Source organism: Lutra lutra, chromosome 11, assembly GCF_902655055.1.
Source record: "Lutra lutra chromosome 11, mLutLut1.2, whole genome shotgun sequence".
NCBI lineage: Eukaryota > Metazoa > Chordata > Mammalia > Carnivora > Mustelidae > Lutra > Lutra lutra.
In genome coordinates, this window is record NC_062288.1 from 21,427,401 (window position 1) to 21,443,251 (window position 15,851).

Here is a 15,851-nt window from a genome sequence, read left to right on the forward strand (position 1 = left end):
AGGCAGAAACAATTATATCGTTGTGCCCAATCTTTGGATGGCACGTCCTTCTCAAGTCCTTAATATTTCCATGCTTCTTATGATCCCTGTCTGGGCCTGAAGCTTACACAATTTGGTGCACTCTGAACTCAAAATTATAAATGAAAAATTAGGTCACAATGTGAATATTTATTTAGGAAAGGAAAATAAATCACAACATGTTCTAAATGTATACATGTACACAACATATTCCAAATGAAAAAAAAAATTTTAATTTGAAAGTTGAGAGATACCATAAACATTATCTGGAACTGCCCGAGGTGTGCCTGGGTGGCTCAGTCAGTCTGCCTTCAGCTCAGATAATGTTCCCAGGGTCATGGGATCGAACCCCAGGAGAGACAGTAATCTCTCTAGTTCTTATAAAATTTGGTGATTGGCTTGCTCTTTACTCTCTTCTAGTTTTCATCTTCCCGTTTTGTGTTGTCCTAGTCTTTACAGACTCTGCCTCTCTCCCACTTGAATTATTACAGTAACAAGCCTCTGGTTCTCCTCTGCATCCATTTTGGTCCTTGGTAATCCATTCTTGGAGCAGTGACTGGATGGATCTTTCCTTTTTTCTTTTTTAAGATTTTATGTATTTGATATATAGAGAGAGAGTACAAGCAGGGGGAGCGGCAGGCAGAGGGCGAGGGAGAAGCAGACTGCCCCCTGAGCAGGGAACCCCATGCTGGACTCCATCCCAGGACCCTGGGGTCATGACCTGAGTTGAAGGCAGCTGCTTAACCAACTGAGCCACCCAGGCGCCCCTAGATGGATCTTTTCTTTTTTTTTTTAAGATTTTATTTATTTATTTGACAGAGAGATCACAAGCAGGCAGAGAGGCAGGCAGAGAGAGAGGAGGAAGCAGGCTCCCCGCTGAGCAGAGAGCCCGATGCGGGGCTCGATCCCAGGATTCTGAGATCATGACCTGAGCCGAAGGCAGCGGCTTAACCCACTGAGCCACCCAGGCGCCCCAGATGGATCTTTTCAACATGCAAATATGATCATAACGCCTCCTGCTCAAACTCTTCAAAGAGTTTCCAAAAGCAAAATCCGTAACTGACCCACTCGGGCTTTAGTGATCTGGTCCCACCTCTCTCTCCAGCTTTACTTTTTCTGCCCCTGGTCTCAGCGAGCTCCTCCGACAGCGGCAGTGCCCAGGCTTCTTCCAGTTCCTCCACCGCGGGGCGCTACTTGCACTAATCGGGCTTTTGCACATACTAGCTCCTCCCACGTCGCCTCCCCCTCTTGTTTGTTGACATCCCGATCTGGACTGGATCTGGACTGGATTGTGTACTTAAATGTGTCCATCCATCTAGATTTTGGTTTGCTTGTCTTGAGAGTATTTATCCAAGTTTGCAATTATACTTTTATTAATATGATTACCTAACCAAACTGTCGTCTCCCCCATTAGGCGGCAAATTCCCTGAGAGCAATATACCGCTGTACTCTCAGTTTCTGCCAGGTAGTGTATAAAAAACAATTGTTGTTACAGCAGATAATCTGGTGCTATTTCCAAGAGCACATCAGGGTCGCCTGGGTGGCTCAGTCAGTTCGGTAGGATACTCTCGATTTTGGCTCAGGTGGTGATCTCAGGGTCGTGAGATCCACCGGCGACCCCCACCCCACACCCCGCCCCCGCAGGGCTCCCCGCTCTCTCCGGAGTTTGCTTGAGCTTCTGTCTCTCTCCCTCCATCTGCCCCCTCCCCCTACTCATCTCTTTCCCCCTCTCTCTCTCAAATAAAATAAAATAAATACACCAGCGCCACTTACGGGCTTATTTCAGCCCCTAGAAATGCGTATCTCAGGCCCTGTTCCAGACCTCCTGAATTAGAATCTGCATTTTTTTCCCTTTTTTTTAGGAATCTGCATTTTCCCCCAGGTGATTGATATCTGCATTACAGTTGACGTACTGGGCTCCCAGCCATGCATGTGACAAGATCATCTCATACAGTGGCAAAGACCAAGTGTCAAACGTGTAGCACCAGAAAGGTCTGTCACAGAAGCCCAGTTCCCCCCTTAGTGTGTCATTCTGTTAGGATTTATTCAGAGATGTTCAAAGCCTGAAGAAGAGCAAAACTGGTTTTACATATATGTGCCGATGTCAGTGATGCCTCAGCTCAGGATTCGGGGCTTTTTTTTTTTTTTTTAAAGATTTTATTTATTTATTTGACAGAGAGAAATCACAAGTAGGCAGAGAGGCAGGCAGAGAGAGAGGAGGAAGCAGGCTCCCTGCTGAGCAGAAACCCCGATGTGGGGCTTGAACCCAGGACCTGGGATCATGACCTGAGCCGAAGGCAGCGGCTCAACCCACTGAGCCACCCAGGCGCCCCCCCCCCCTTTTTTTTTAAGATTTTATTTATTTATTTGACAGAGAAGGGGAGAGAGAGAGAGAGAGGTCACAAGTAAGCAGAGGAGCAGGCAGAGCGAGAGGGGGAAGCAGGCTCCCTGCTGAGCAGAGAGCCCGATGCGGGCCTCGATCCTAGAACCCTGAGATCATGACCTGAGCCGAAGGCAGAAGCTTAGCCCCCTGAGCCACCCAGGCGCCCAGGATTCGGGGCTCCTTGAAGACACCGTTTTTATTTCCAGCTCTTCTTCCTCCGGTGCCGGAAGGACAGCACGGGTGCCCCGAGGGTGATGCCTGGCCTCCGCTCTGGAGGTGGCGTCTGCTTGTCAGCTCCCAGGGGTGTCTCCAGGTGCACTTTTCATCTTTAAGCCTGGCTGCCAAATAGCCCGTCACATGTGTGAGTAGAGTGTGCACGCGCAAAAATGCGCAAAGCGGAAAAGAAGTCGACGCCGGTGAACCAACTGTAACCCTCACTAGGACATAAAACCAGGGGCAAGTTGTTACGTTGAAATCATTTCTACCCCTCACCTCCGAGGATTTAGGCCCTCTGGCTGCGGGGCCCTCTTGCAACTCAGTTGTTAGAAACAAAACAGGGAGAGGTTCCTGGGGGACTCAATCGTTAAGCCTCTGCCTTGGGCTTGGGTCATGATCCCGGGGTCCTGTTGAGCCCTGCAGTATCCCGCTCCCTGCTCAGCGGGAAGACTGCTTCCCCTCTCCCACTCCCCCTGCTTGTGTTCCCTCTCTCTCTGTCAAATAAATAAAATCTTAAAAAAAAAAAAAAAAAAAAAAAAAAAAACCAAACCCACACACACAGGTTCTTTCCCTCTTTTCTTCCTCCTTCCCTTCTTTCCTCTTTTATTCGTCTTTCTCTCGGTTCTTTCATTCCATCTCCGTTTTCCCCTCTGGTATATTCTTTTCTCTCAAATAGAATGCTTTGTTCCTTTACTTAATTTTTTCTTTCTTCTTTTTTTTTTTTTAAGGTGTTTCGTAAATTCTAACTAGAATTCCTGAAACAGAATCTGTCACACTTGGCCTTGTTGCACGAGTCAGTGTCGGCAGGAAAAAGTGTTCATCGAAGGTAACTCAGCAAAGCATTTTTTTAAAAAGACTGTCATTCTGCATCCCCATGTTCGTTGTCAAGTCTGAGTCTCCATAATCACGGTATGTGAGAATATATGTTAGGATGTTTTCATTTTAAAACTAATAAGCAGGGACGCCTGGGTGGCTCAGTTGGTTAGGCAGCTGCCTTCAGCTCAGGTCATGATCCCAGCGTCCTGGGATCGAGTCCCACATCGGGCTCCTTGCTCATCAGGGAGCCTGCTTCTCCCTCTGCCTCTGCCTGCCATTCTGTCTGCCTGTGCTCGCTCTCTCTCCCTCTCTCTCTCTGACAGATAAATAAATAAAATCTAAAAAAAATTGTTTTTAAAAAACTAATAAGCAATGATTCCTACTTGAATACGGTATCGCTTGTTTATTGTGCTTTCTTCAGCCTCCACCCTCTAAATTTGTCTCTTAGCCCACCTGTAAGCTACACGAATCCCCTCTTGAGTTCGTGGGCCGTGGGAGGTGAAAGTGGAGTGTCAGTTCCGTAACCTTCGGGGGCTGGACAAGCAGAGCATTAGCCGCCAAGTACGCTCCCGCAGTCGTTTGAGAGGACACCTCGGGCTCTCCAGTCCGCGGGCAGAGGGCGGGGCGGGGCGGACTTGGGTTGGGGGCGGGGCGCCTGGCCCCACAGTGGGTCGGTGCCTCCTCCGAGACCCGCGCACGGAGAAAGCAGAGCGACGTCGTGGCGGCAGGGGCTTGGAAGCGCGGGGGCGCGGCGGCTCGGCCCTGGGCAGCCCCGGGCAGCGCCGGCCGGTGAGTGCGCGCGAGGGGGCGCGGGGCCGGGAGGAGGGGGCGGGGGTCTGGGCGCTCGGGCGCTGGGCGGGCAGGACAGGCGAGGACGCGCACGGAGCGCTGAGGGCCGTGCCTCGACGCGACCCGCGGCTGGGGCTCTTGGCCGTCCTCTCTGCGGTCTCCCGGGCTGATCTCTCCGGCTCTCGGGCTCTCCTTCCTAACACTAACAGGCAACAAGTGAGACTTGCCGCACCGCGCGCTCTCCGAGCGCTGACAGGCTCGGGTCTGAGGAAGGGCTTTCCTCTGGAGACGCCTCCCCCCCACCCCCTCAGTGGCTGCGGACGGACTCTGCTAGAAGTTCGCCTCCGCTAGCTTCTCACCAAACCTTCGCTCTTCGCCGCTTCTCCAGCGCTCCCAGTGCCCCGCAGACACTCAGCCCTGCCCCGCCGAGGCCCGTATCTTCCCGGTTCTCGCCTATCGGTTTCCCGTTCGGTTTCTAAATCTCGTTACCGCCTGTGGCCTCGGCGCTGGGACCGCGCGCTGCCTGCGGGGCCGCCGGGTGCCCGGCCAGGGGAGCTGTGGTTCGGAGGCTGGGAAGCAGCCGGCAAAGTCTGGCCGGTGTCCGCAGCTCGGTGAAGGCGACGAGCCTTCCTGATTTAAAATTTGGTGTCGGCGACCTCCTGCCTGAAACTCCGCTCCCCGCTAAACACCTGCGGTGCGGGGCGCGCTGGCGCCGTAGCGGGTCTGCTGCTGCGGCCCCTGCGAGCCCCTGACGCATACTTAGGAAAGACCATGGCTCAGGAAGCCGGTTAACACGCAGTGACCGCCTCACGGAGTGGGCTCTCTGGGCCAGGGGGGCAGGGGACGCATGCTGGGCGTTCTCGGTGGAGGTGGAAAACCTGCACCGGGGTCTGGCAGCTGTCGTGGACGCTGTGGGGAAGGGGGCGAAGGTTCTTCCCCTCGCCGTGGTCAGTTTGGGGTCCACAGCTGGTAAATCCTGAACGGACGCTCTAGCCACAGAAATGGTAATTCGGTGTGGGGGGAACATTGAGATTCAGCTTTTTCTTATCTAAGAAACTGGGAACAATGTGCATTAGCTATAAATGCACATAATATGCATCATTGAGGGTAAGCTTGGAAATAGAGGGGAAGTTGAATATGTATGTAAGTAGGAGCGTTTTTGAAATGAAGTTTGGAGTAGGTTTTTGCCAGGCAGTCCTAATTACTGTAGCATTTATTTGTTCAGAAGACTTTCAGGTGGGAGACCAGAGGCAGGCAAGAGATATTCAGACTAATTTGCATTAGAAAAAAAGCTGAGAGTGAAGAATTCATAGGTAAGGTTGCTGTGACTGATACCTTAAGTGCACTGCTGGAAAGCGTTCTGCTCTGTTAGGTAACACCTGAAGCCCCAATCCTGTTACGTAGCATTTCTTTTTTTCTTCCTTTAACTACTCTGAAACTATACAGGGTTACAAGTTCCTCATTAATTTATGAGCGATACCAAAGAATTGACTCAATCCAGCAAGTATTCGAGCACCTTCCCTGTGTGAGGCACTTTGCTAAGAGCTGCAGAAGAATGGAAGGTAGAGGAATTTTCCATTGAAAACCACAGCAAAACAATGGACCCCCTTGTCAGGTGTAGATGAGGTTTGCACTGCCTCTGCAATTTAAATCAAAACAAAGAGACAACTGCCTGTTTTCTTCTAGGAGTTTTATGGTTTCAGGCCTCACACTTAGGTCTTTGATCGTTTTGAGTTCATGGCTGTGTGTGATGTGAGAAGATGGGCCAGTTTCATTCTATTGCATGTAGCTGTCCAGTGTTCCCAGCATCATTTATGGAAAAGACTGTCTTTTCCCCATTGTGTATTCTTGCCTGCTTTGTTGTAGATTAACTGACCACGCAAGTCTGGATTTCCTTCTGGGCTCTCTACTCTGTTCTGTTGAGCTTTGTGTCTGTTTGTTTGCTAGTACCATACTGTTTGATGTCTACAGCTTTGTAGTGGAGCTTGAAATCTGGGAAAACTAAGTTGACTTTTCATCTCATTCTAAATGCCATGTGAGTGCCCTGATAGCTTGGTCATTTTGTAGTTTTTCTACCAGTGCAGGTCGTCTGCATTTTATTCAAAATAAAAGATTTTCTAGGAACTGTAACTAAATAAGAAGGTATGTCCATTTTCCCTAGTGTTTGCACTGTCATTGAGTTAATATAGTCAAAATCAACAACAAAAATGAGGGGATGGTGATTTTCCTTTGGTTTCGAACTAGTGAAATTGTGCAGAAAAGAAGACAAGGTCACCATGGGTAAATGTAGTCCTCTGGTGCTTCCCATATTCTATTTTATCTAAGTTCTTTCCTTTTGGGAGATACCTCCAATTTCATGAAGTCCTTCAATTCTTCTTTTGGAAGACAGCTCCAGAGACCAGTCTCAGGAAGTCTTCCATTGTGGATATGAGCAATCATCAAGTACACCATCTCTTCAACTTCACCCTTGCGAAAAACTGTATTGGGGGAGGAGGTGGGGGGAGGCAATAGGTCTTTTTAAAAATCTGGCCAAAGCTACGTTATCCCTAGAAAAAAACACATACCACTCAAAATATTGCATATTTTTCAAATGAATAAGACCTCCCTTTAGAACAGGGGCAGTGATTTAGTCAGGGAAATGGAAATGAAGTGAGGATATGGGTAAATCCACAAACTGAGTGGTTAGGACTTAATTTACTTTGGAATGGAATAAATACTTGGTCTTCTGTATAAGAGTTCTGTAAATAGGAAGTAATAATTGTATTATTTGTAAAAAGCTAAAGATAGTAGTCCTATTAATTTCTTAGTCAATATCAGCTTGTATCTTAAATGTTATGAATCCCATTTTTAAATTTTTTCTTGTCCTTCTCAAGGAAAGTGCTTCTGAGACTTTTCTCCCAGTGCTGATGCCCCATTCAGGGCACTTTCTCACAAACCAACTTTTGTAACCACGAATTGTTCAAGATGGGAATGGTTCAATTCAAACTTTGAACTTGCTCTCTCACACACACATACTCATGTTCACCTCTGGGAAGGAGGTGTGTGTGTGTGTGTGTGTGTGTGTGTGTGTGTGTGGTATTACATAACTATCATATTCAGTATAAACCACTGTGATAGGGGCGCCTGGGTGGCTCAGTGGGTTAAAGCATCTGCCTTCTGCTCAGGTCATGATCACAGGGTCTTGGGATTGAGCCCCACATCAGGCTCTCTGCTCAGCAGGGAGCCAGCTTCCCTTCCTCTCTCTGCCTGCCTGTCTACTTGTGATCTCTGTCTGTCAAATAAATAAAATCTTAAAAAAAAAAAAAAAACACTGTGATAGCAGTAGTTGCGTCTTGGGAGAGAGTTGGTTGGTATTAGGAATCAGCATCAGGAAACATTTTGGACATAACTTCTTTCAAAGAACAAACCAGCAACCACTGGATTAACTTTCCTTTCTTCTGTCCTAGGGTCAAGGAGCAAGCTCTCCCTGCTCCAGCTCTCAGCCCTACAAATTACGGTTTCACTGAACTGTACCAGACCTCTCATCTGGGGACCTGTCCCCTGCCCTCTGTGCTATACATTGGACTCGGGTAGGTAGAGAGCCACCTGGCAGTAGGAAACTGGGAAAGTGGGTCATAGGTTGTGATGGATTTGATGAGGAGCACGGGATTTCTTAATGCTTCCAGAGTCCTGAATCGTACACCACAATTTGGAAGAAAAGGGTAAGAGAGAAGATGCCAGAAGCAGCACAGCTTACTTTCTCTTTTTTTAACTTGGGTCAGGACCAGCCTAACTAATCCTTAGATATGAAGCAGCTTTGACTTATCTTACTGAGTGACAGCTATGGAGTTGGTCACAACCTTAGAATGCCACTGGTTGACATTAATTGGATGAGTAAACTGGTGGAAATCATGGTTTTATTTTTGTTAATATTTTATTTATTTATTTGAGAGAGACAAAGTGAGAGAGAGGGAGAGCAGAGAGAGAAGCAGACTCCCTGCTGAGCAGGAATTTCCCCCCACCCCAACATGGGGCTTGATCCCAGGACTCTGGGATCATAACCTGAGCTGAAGGCAGACACTTAACCGACTGAGCCAGCCACCCAGGTGCCCTGAGATCACGATTTTAATCCAGGCTCTGACCTTAACTAGGTATGTGATCTTGGACAAGTAACAAGTCAATTAGATTCTTTGGACATTCATTTTTTTCTGTGTGATATGGGATCAGTGATTCTCAACTACTAAAGTATAATTCTCTGCATTTGAATCACAGGGAGAGTTTATAAAAAAGAAAAGTGCTGGGTCAGAGATTTTGATTTAACTGGACTGGGGCAGGCCTAGACAACTCTCTTTTTCAAAAGCCTCCCCGTCCCCCTACCAGGAAACACTAATGTCCAGCCAAGATTGAAAATCACTGGGTTAAATAATCACCAACAACTGATTCTAAGATTATGTCACCTGAAGATAGAAAGCAGCCCCATAAAATCCCTTCTATCATAGCCTGGCCCAGGATTACATAGACTCAGTGGTAACCAAACCTAACATGCCTTCCTAAGAAGCAATCCCTGTCAGGTGACTTCAGTTTATGCAGGAAGGTGCTGTGCCTTCTCATTGGTTCAGTATTCCCACAATGCTTTGCGAGTCCTTAACACCCAGTACGTTTTGATGGACTGAACTTGGTGTAATTCTGTCTATCCAAGATGATTAACTGTTCCTAAATGTCCCCAGAGACGATTATCTCTCTCTTCTGGGTATCCATGCCAGTGTTCAATAGCCTGTTGAAATTTTTTCCTAGAAGTGATCTGTGACTGGTAGGGGTATGGGAGAAAAGTGTCAGCAAAGGATAAAGATGATGACCTTGATTGTTGCTGAAATGTGAGCTTCTGTGTCCAAACTAAGATAAAAAAGATGATCCTCACACCTTCTCAGGTAGTTGTAGACTCTCCAGTTACCAGAAGCGGGACAGGAAAAAAAGAGCATATTGTTTACCTTAATCATTTGTTTGGGACCCAGTCTTGTTGCCATTACATTGTTAATTCTGTAGAGGTTCACACTTTGAAAATTATTCTTAGACTTAAAGATATAACTTATTGTAATCCATGAAATTTATTTATTTTATCCTACTCTTTTTTCTCCTACTCCCCTTCACATCCCAAAACACCTAGAAGAAGATAAAAACTGTGTATTTTTGACCGTCAGAGCAGTAAAAGAGAAATGGACATGAGTTGACAAAAGATAGACAGGCATTAAGGAGGAAACCTCAAACAAGGGTAAGAAGGCCCATGGATTACAAGGAGCTACACTTAATTTCTTTCTTTTCTCTACTCTTCACCTTAGAGCTGCTCCTAGTTTATTCTCAGGCATTCCAAAATTCAGGCAAATCATTGTATTTCACATGCTTTGTGTTGAAAAATACGGACTTATGGCCCATGATTCCAGCATGTTCCCTGCTGTCTTCCAAACGTGGTGGATAGAGCGTGTCTTTGTAGGCGAACTGGCAGGCTGGACACACTTGGTCTCATCCAGCATTGGCCAATCCCAGGGCCTGGGCTAATTCTAAATAATGTCTTGGGTTGGGGAATGTATTTTTTTCTTAGCTTAGGAAAGCTACTGACACCAGAGTGCTTTACCTTTGTGTTTGACAGGTAAGGGCCTTACCTGGTATCAGAAATCTAATGGAGACCTACAGAATCAGCTCAGCCCCCAGCTCTTTCCATCTGCCTAGAGCTGATTACCTCCCTGCCATTAAAAAAAAAAAAGGATCTGTATTGGATTCATTTTTATATGTTTATTGCTGATCATTATTCTCAAATATTTAATAATATTGGGCACATGCTGTTTCATTATTTCATAATTTATTCTTTACCTTCTTAAATAAATTAAGATAGAGTAAATGTGGGGTGCCTGGCTGGCTCAGGTGGAGATTGTGACTCTTGATTTCACGGTTATGTGTTCGAGCCCCACATAGGGTGCAGAGATTACTTAAAATCTTTAAAAGCAAGATAGAGGAGTAAATGGACTCTGAAAAGATGGGTTTTGTCCTTATAACTTTAAGTTAAAACTCTAAGTAAAAGTCTTAATTATTAACTCAAATGTCCAGTTATGTGTTTAAGCATTGTTCCTCCCACAAACCTAATTTTTGAAGTTAGTAAGTATTGTTAGGGTTGTTCTGGTCCCTAGGATAATAATTCATTTGCTTTTTTTTTTTTTTTTAAAGATTTTATTTATTTATTTGACAGACGAATAGGCAGAAAGGCAGGCAGAGAGAGTCCTCCTCTCCTCCCCGCTGAGCAGAGAGCCCGACATGGGGCTCCATCCCAGGGTCCTGGGATCATGACCTGAGCTGAAGGCAGAGGCCTTAACCCACTGAGCCACCCAGGTGCACCTCATTTGCTTTTTAAATCTTTACTCCCTCAAAACAATTAAATGTTGCAAGGTAATCTGAAAAGAATCTCCAGTGGAAATGTTGCAAGGTAATTAGAAATGATAAAATTTTCTTAACTAGACCCTGTCTGATCGAACACTTAACAACAGAGTCTAAAGCTAGCAGGGGTTTTCATTTCTTCCTTTCTTCCTCAGTTCACTCTTTCATTCAACAAATGACCGTTGAATTCCTGTTCTGTGCCTGTCCCCTTTTGGCTTTCATTCTTATGAAGGGAAGAGGTCAGACAGAAAATGAATTAATGTATAGTGTGAGAGAGTGATGTGTGCTATGAGTAAAACTAAAGCTGGGAAGAAGGCAGTGGAGGGGCTGGTTGGGCAATTTTTAAATTAAGATAGTTAGGAAAAGCTTCAGCTGAGAGAATGATGTTGAGCACAGACTTGAAGGTGGTGACGGAGAAGGTTCTGGGGAGCTCTGGGGCAGGAGTTACGTGCATGCCTGGCACACAGCAGGGACGTCCCAGTGGCTAGAGCAGAGTGACAAGGTGGGGAGTAGGAGGAAATGAAAGTGGCAGGTGTGGGGCAGGAGCCTGGGAGAATGCTGAAGATGGAATGGGGCCTTTTAGGACCTTTTCAGAGGGGTTCTTGTGAAGTGATAGGAAGATGAGGTTTCTTACTGTTCAGTCAAAATTCCAGCAGCCCTGTGATCTGTTTCTCTGTTTCTTCTTTGTTACACCCTCCTGGTCGTCTCCAGTTTTCCCTTCCTCACCAATCAGCCCCAACCCATTCTTTCCCTTGGGATTCCTTTCTCCCCAAGGCTGGCCACGAAGTGGGATTCAGCCTCCCATTCTCCTTTCGGGCTTGGTACCCTTCAGGTGAGGCTCTCCCTTCCTTTTTAAAAAATGCACTACTAGGGGGCGCCCCAGTGCTCAGTCGATTGAGCATCTGCCTTCAGCTCAGGTCATGATCCCAGGATCCTGAGATTGAGCTCTGCATAGGGGTGCTCAGAGGTGAGTCTGCTTCTCCCTCTGCCTGCTGCCCCTCCCCCTGCTTGTGCACGCTCGCTCGCTCGCTCGCTCGCTCTCTCTGTCAAATAAATATGAATCTTTAAAAATAAAAAATAAAAGAATGCACTACTAATTGGTAAAGAATAAAAACTGTCAGGTAGTACCGAAGCCAACAATGGAGAGAGAAGTTCATAAATGATGCAAAATATATCTTGGTTTATCCTGTAGCCCAGGCAGAAAGGGGCCGCACTGCTGGTTGGCTGAATTTAGTCTGTGTGTTTTGTTGGGTCTGCACATGGTTTTATAAATACTTGTGTAACATTGAAAAGGTGATAGTTTTGTCAAAATGTCGTTTCAAGTTCTCTTTAGAAATTGGATGTTCTGGGGCTCCTGGGGGGTTCAGTGGGTTAAAACCTCTGCCTTCAGCTCAGGTCATGATCCCAGGGTCCTGGGACCGAGCACTGCATCAGGCTTTCTGCTCAGCGGGGAGCCTGCTTCTCCTCCTCTCTCTCTGGCTGTCTCTCTGCCTACTTGTGATCTCTGTCAAATAAATAAATAAATAATCTTTTTTAAAAATTGGATGTTCTGTTTATATGAAGTTGTGGAATGCAGAGCCTGGGTGGCTTGGTCAGTTGAGCATCCAACTCTTGGTTTCTGTTCAGGTTGTGATTCAGGGTCCTAAGATTCAGCCCCACTTTGGGCTCTGCGCTTAGTGTGGTATCTGCGTAAGTTTCTCTCTCCCTCTCCCTCTGCTTCTCTGCCTCCCCACCTCCCCTTACACTCTTTCTCTCAAATAAATATATAAATATCTCAAATATAAATATATATATATAATTTATATCATAAATTATATTTTACATATAATATTTAATTATATATAAATATATATATCTAAATATAAATATATAATAAATAAGTATATCAAATAAATAATAAATAAAAGTTATAGTATAGGCAAAACTAATCTTTGGTGATTTTAGGGATATGCAGGGATTAACTAGATATGAGCCCAAGGAAAATTTCTGGTTGACGAGAAGGTTCTATTTATAATAGTCTGAAATGCACAGTGGAGCTCATTAAACCACATACTAATGTGGGCAACTCACTGTATGTAAATTGAACCTGAATGTAAAGAAAATTTTTAAATGGAAGCCCGTATTCAGCAAGAGCTGGGTGGGAGCTAACTACTTTGGGTTGGCACAGGCTCTCTGGGTCACTTCAGTCCTTGTCATTACCCACCAGGCCCCTTGAGGGTGATTCCCACAGCACACCCTCAGTGGTTCTGGTTTCAGCTGTCAGTGGGGACCTGGTATGTTAATTGACAACAGAAAATATAGTACCTGCCTCTAGGGTTAAACGTGAAGCAGGTAACAAAAACAAACCTGATAGGTTAGATCAGTCAAGCAGAGTATCCACATCTATCTCTCAGTTAGTGGTGTTCTCAAACCTGGGGTTCTGAGAGGTCTCTGAACATGACTCTCTTCAACCAAGAGTCTCCTGTGTTTGCAGATACTTTCTCTGAGAGGATTCAAAAAGTCCTGTGTACTCCTATCTTCAGCACTTACAGCTTGGCTTTATTATGTTTGTTACAAAAATATTAGTGTGTGCTGTGGAAATCCTAGAAAGTACAGATTAAAATAAAATTACTCACTCTTCCACCATCCAAACGTAACCTCTATTTACAGTTTTGTGGTAAATGCTTTCAAATCTTTCTCCATACTTCTATGTATTTTATAATAAAAATGTGTTTGATTGGGGTGCCTGGGTGGCTCAGTGGGTTAAGACTCTGCCTTTGGCTCAGGTTATGATCTCGGAGTCCTGGGATCGAGCCCCCCCAATCAGGCTCTCTGCTCAGCAGGGAGCCTGCTTCCCCCTCTATCTCTGCCTGCTGCTCTGCCTACTTGTAATCTCTCTCTCTCTGTGTCAAATAAATAAATAAAATCTTTAAAAAAAAAGAAATCTAGTATAACACTATGTTAACTGTACTGGAATTTTTAAAAGTTTAAGAAATCAGTTAAAAAGAGACAGAGATATATATATGCTAGAAAAGATGAAAAAACATAAAGCAGTCCCGTAAGTCCAATATCAACCTATTGCTACTCTAGAAAGAAAAAATCAAAATAAGAATGGAGGGAAAGAGATTGACAAGGAACTACTAGGAAAAAATTCCTGTAGTTGAGGAGATAAAAAAAAGATCCATCCAGTGAATGGAAAAAACATCCTTACAGACATACAGTCATTATATAATTTCAGAGTCAAGGATACAGCAAGTCTCCTAAACCTGCCAACAACCACAAGGAAGTATCGGCAAAGAAAACAAATAGAAGAATTAGATCCTCGAGAATATAAAATAATGGAAATACAGTAACAAAATCTTAAGTGTGTTAAAAATTCTTAAAGAGATAAAAAGAATGTAAAACAAGGAAAAATAGTACACTATGAGAAAAAGAACAGCATATTTCAAAAAGAAGGTATAGAAATAAAAAATCCAGACACTGAATTTTTTATTTTTTTTTTTAAGATTTTATTTATTTATTTGTCAGAGAGAGAGAGAGGGAGAGAGAGCGAGCACAGGCAGACAGAATGGCAGGCAGAGGCAGAGGGAGAAGCAGGCTCCCTGATGAGCAAGGAGCCCGATGCGGGACTCGATCCCAGGGCGCTGGGATCATGACCTGAGCCGAAGGCAGCTGCTTAACCAACTGAGCCACCCAGGCGTCCCAGACACTGAATTTTTTAAATTAATGTTCTAGCTAAACAACATATTAGAGCCAAAGGTGAATTAAGTAATTTAGAAGTGAAATCTAAGAAAATTGTCTGGAATCAGGTCATTGAGATAAAAAGATGGGAAATGTCAGAGCTTAAAAAACACAGTGATATAATGAGAAGTTCCAGCAAATATCTAATAGAAATTCCAGAAGAAGTAATGGAAGGAATTTTCCTTTATTTGTTCCATAAGTAAACAAATTTAAATAGTAATACCGGGAGGCCTGGGTGGCTCATTGGTTAAGCATCTGCCTTCTGCTCAGGTCATGATCCAGGAGCCCTGGGACCAAGCCCCACATGGGGCTCCCTGCTCAGGGAGCCTAACCCTCCCCCTACTCATGCTCTCTCTAGCTCTTTCTCACACATGCTTTCTCTCTCTCTCTCAAATAGATAAATAGATAAATAAATAGATAAATAAATTTTTTTAAAAAATAGTAATACAATTTAACAAAAATAATGGGAAGTAAGAAAACTTAATATTCATCTTTAATGGTTATACATTCACAGATGTCTAAATTCAATGATTTTTTTAAAGTAGCTATATCATTCTTTTACTTAGAATAGTAGTTCTCAAACCTTTTTAATATATTTTTTAAATTTTTTATTTAAATTCAATTTAGTTAACATACAGTGTATTATTAGTTTCAGGAGTAGAATGTAGTGATTTCTCGGTTGTGTGTAACACCCAGTGCTCATTACATCATCTGTCCTCCTTAATGCCCATCACGCACTTACCCCATCCTCCCCAGCAATCCTCAGTTTGTTTCCTGTAGTTAAGAGTCTCTTATGGGTTGCCTCCCTCTGTTTTTTATCTTATTTTATTTTCCTTTCCTTCCCTTCATCTATTTTTGTTTTTAAATTCCACATATCAGTGAAATCATATGATATTTGTCTTTCTCTGACTGACTTATTTCACTTAGCATAATACCCTTTAGTTCTATCCACGCCATTGCAAATGGCAAGATTTCATTTTTTTTTATTACTGAGTAATATTCCGTTGTGTATGTATATACCACAACTCCTTTACCCATTCATCTGTCGATGGACACATGGGCTGTTTCTATAGTTTGGCTACAGTGGACACTGCTGCTATAAACATTCAGGTGCATGTGGCTTTTCGAATCACTATTTTTGTATCCTTTGGATAAATACCTAGTAGTGCATTTGCTGGGTCAGAGGGTAGTTCTGTTTTTTAACCTTTTTTTTTTTTTTAAGATTTTATTTATTTGTTTGTCAAAGAGACAGCACAGCAGGGGGAGTGGCAGGCAGAGGGAGGGGGAGTAGCTGACTCTCTGCTGAGCAGGGAGCTGGACACGGGGCTCGATCCCAGGACCCTAGGATCATGTCTTGAGCTGAAGGCTGACACCCAACCAACTGAGCCACCCAGGTGCCCCCTGTTTTTAACTTTTTGAGGAAGTAGTTCTCTATCTTAGAGATTTGGAAATGTGTCAAAGCGACTAAAGGATGCTGCTAGCATTTAGCATCAGGGACAGAGATGCT

The 15,851-nt window shown here is 44.5% G+C and overlaps 1 protein-coding gene across 3 annotated transcripts in view; it reads left to right on the forward strand.

The window, feature by feature from the left end:
* The first annotated feature begins 4,110 nt into the window (after nucleotides 1–4,110).
* The window catches only part of SLC26A5 (solute carrier family 26 member 5), a 53,997-nt gene continuing 42,256 nt past the window's right edge, over nucleotides 4,111–15,851 (forward strand). For 2 of the 3 annotated variants that reach the window (XM_047696121.1, XM_047696122.1), the window contains exons 1-2: nucleotides 4,111–4,222; nucleotides 7,669–7,791. The gene's annotated coding sequence lies outside the window, so the exon portion shown is untranslated. The remainder of the gene's footprint in view (nucleotides 4,223–7,668; nucleotides 7,792–15,851) is intronic. The other variant, XM_047696123.1, reaches the window with a different exon arrangement.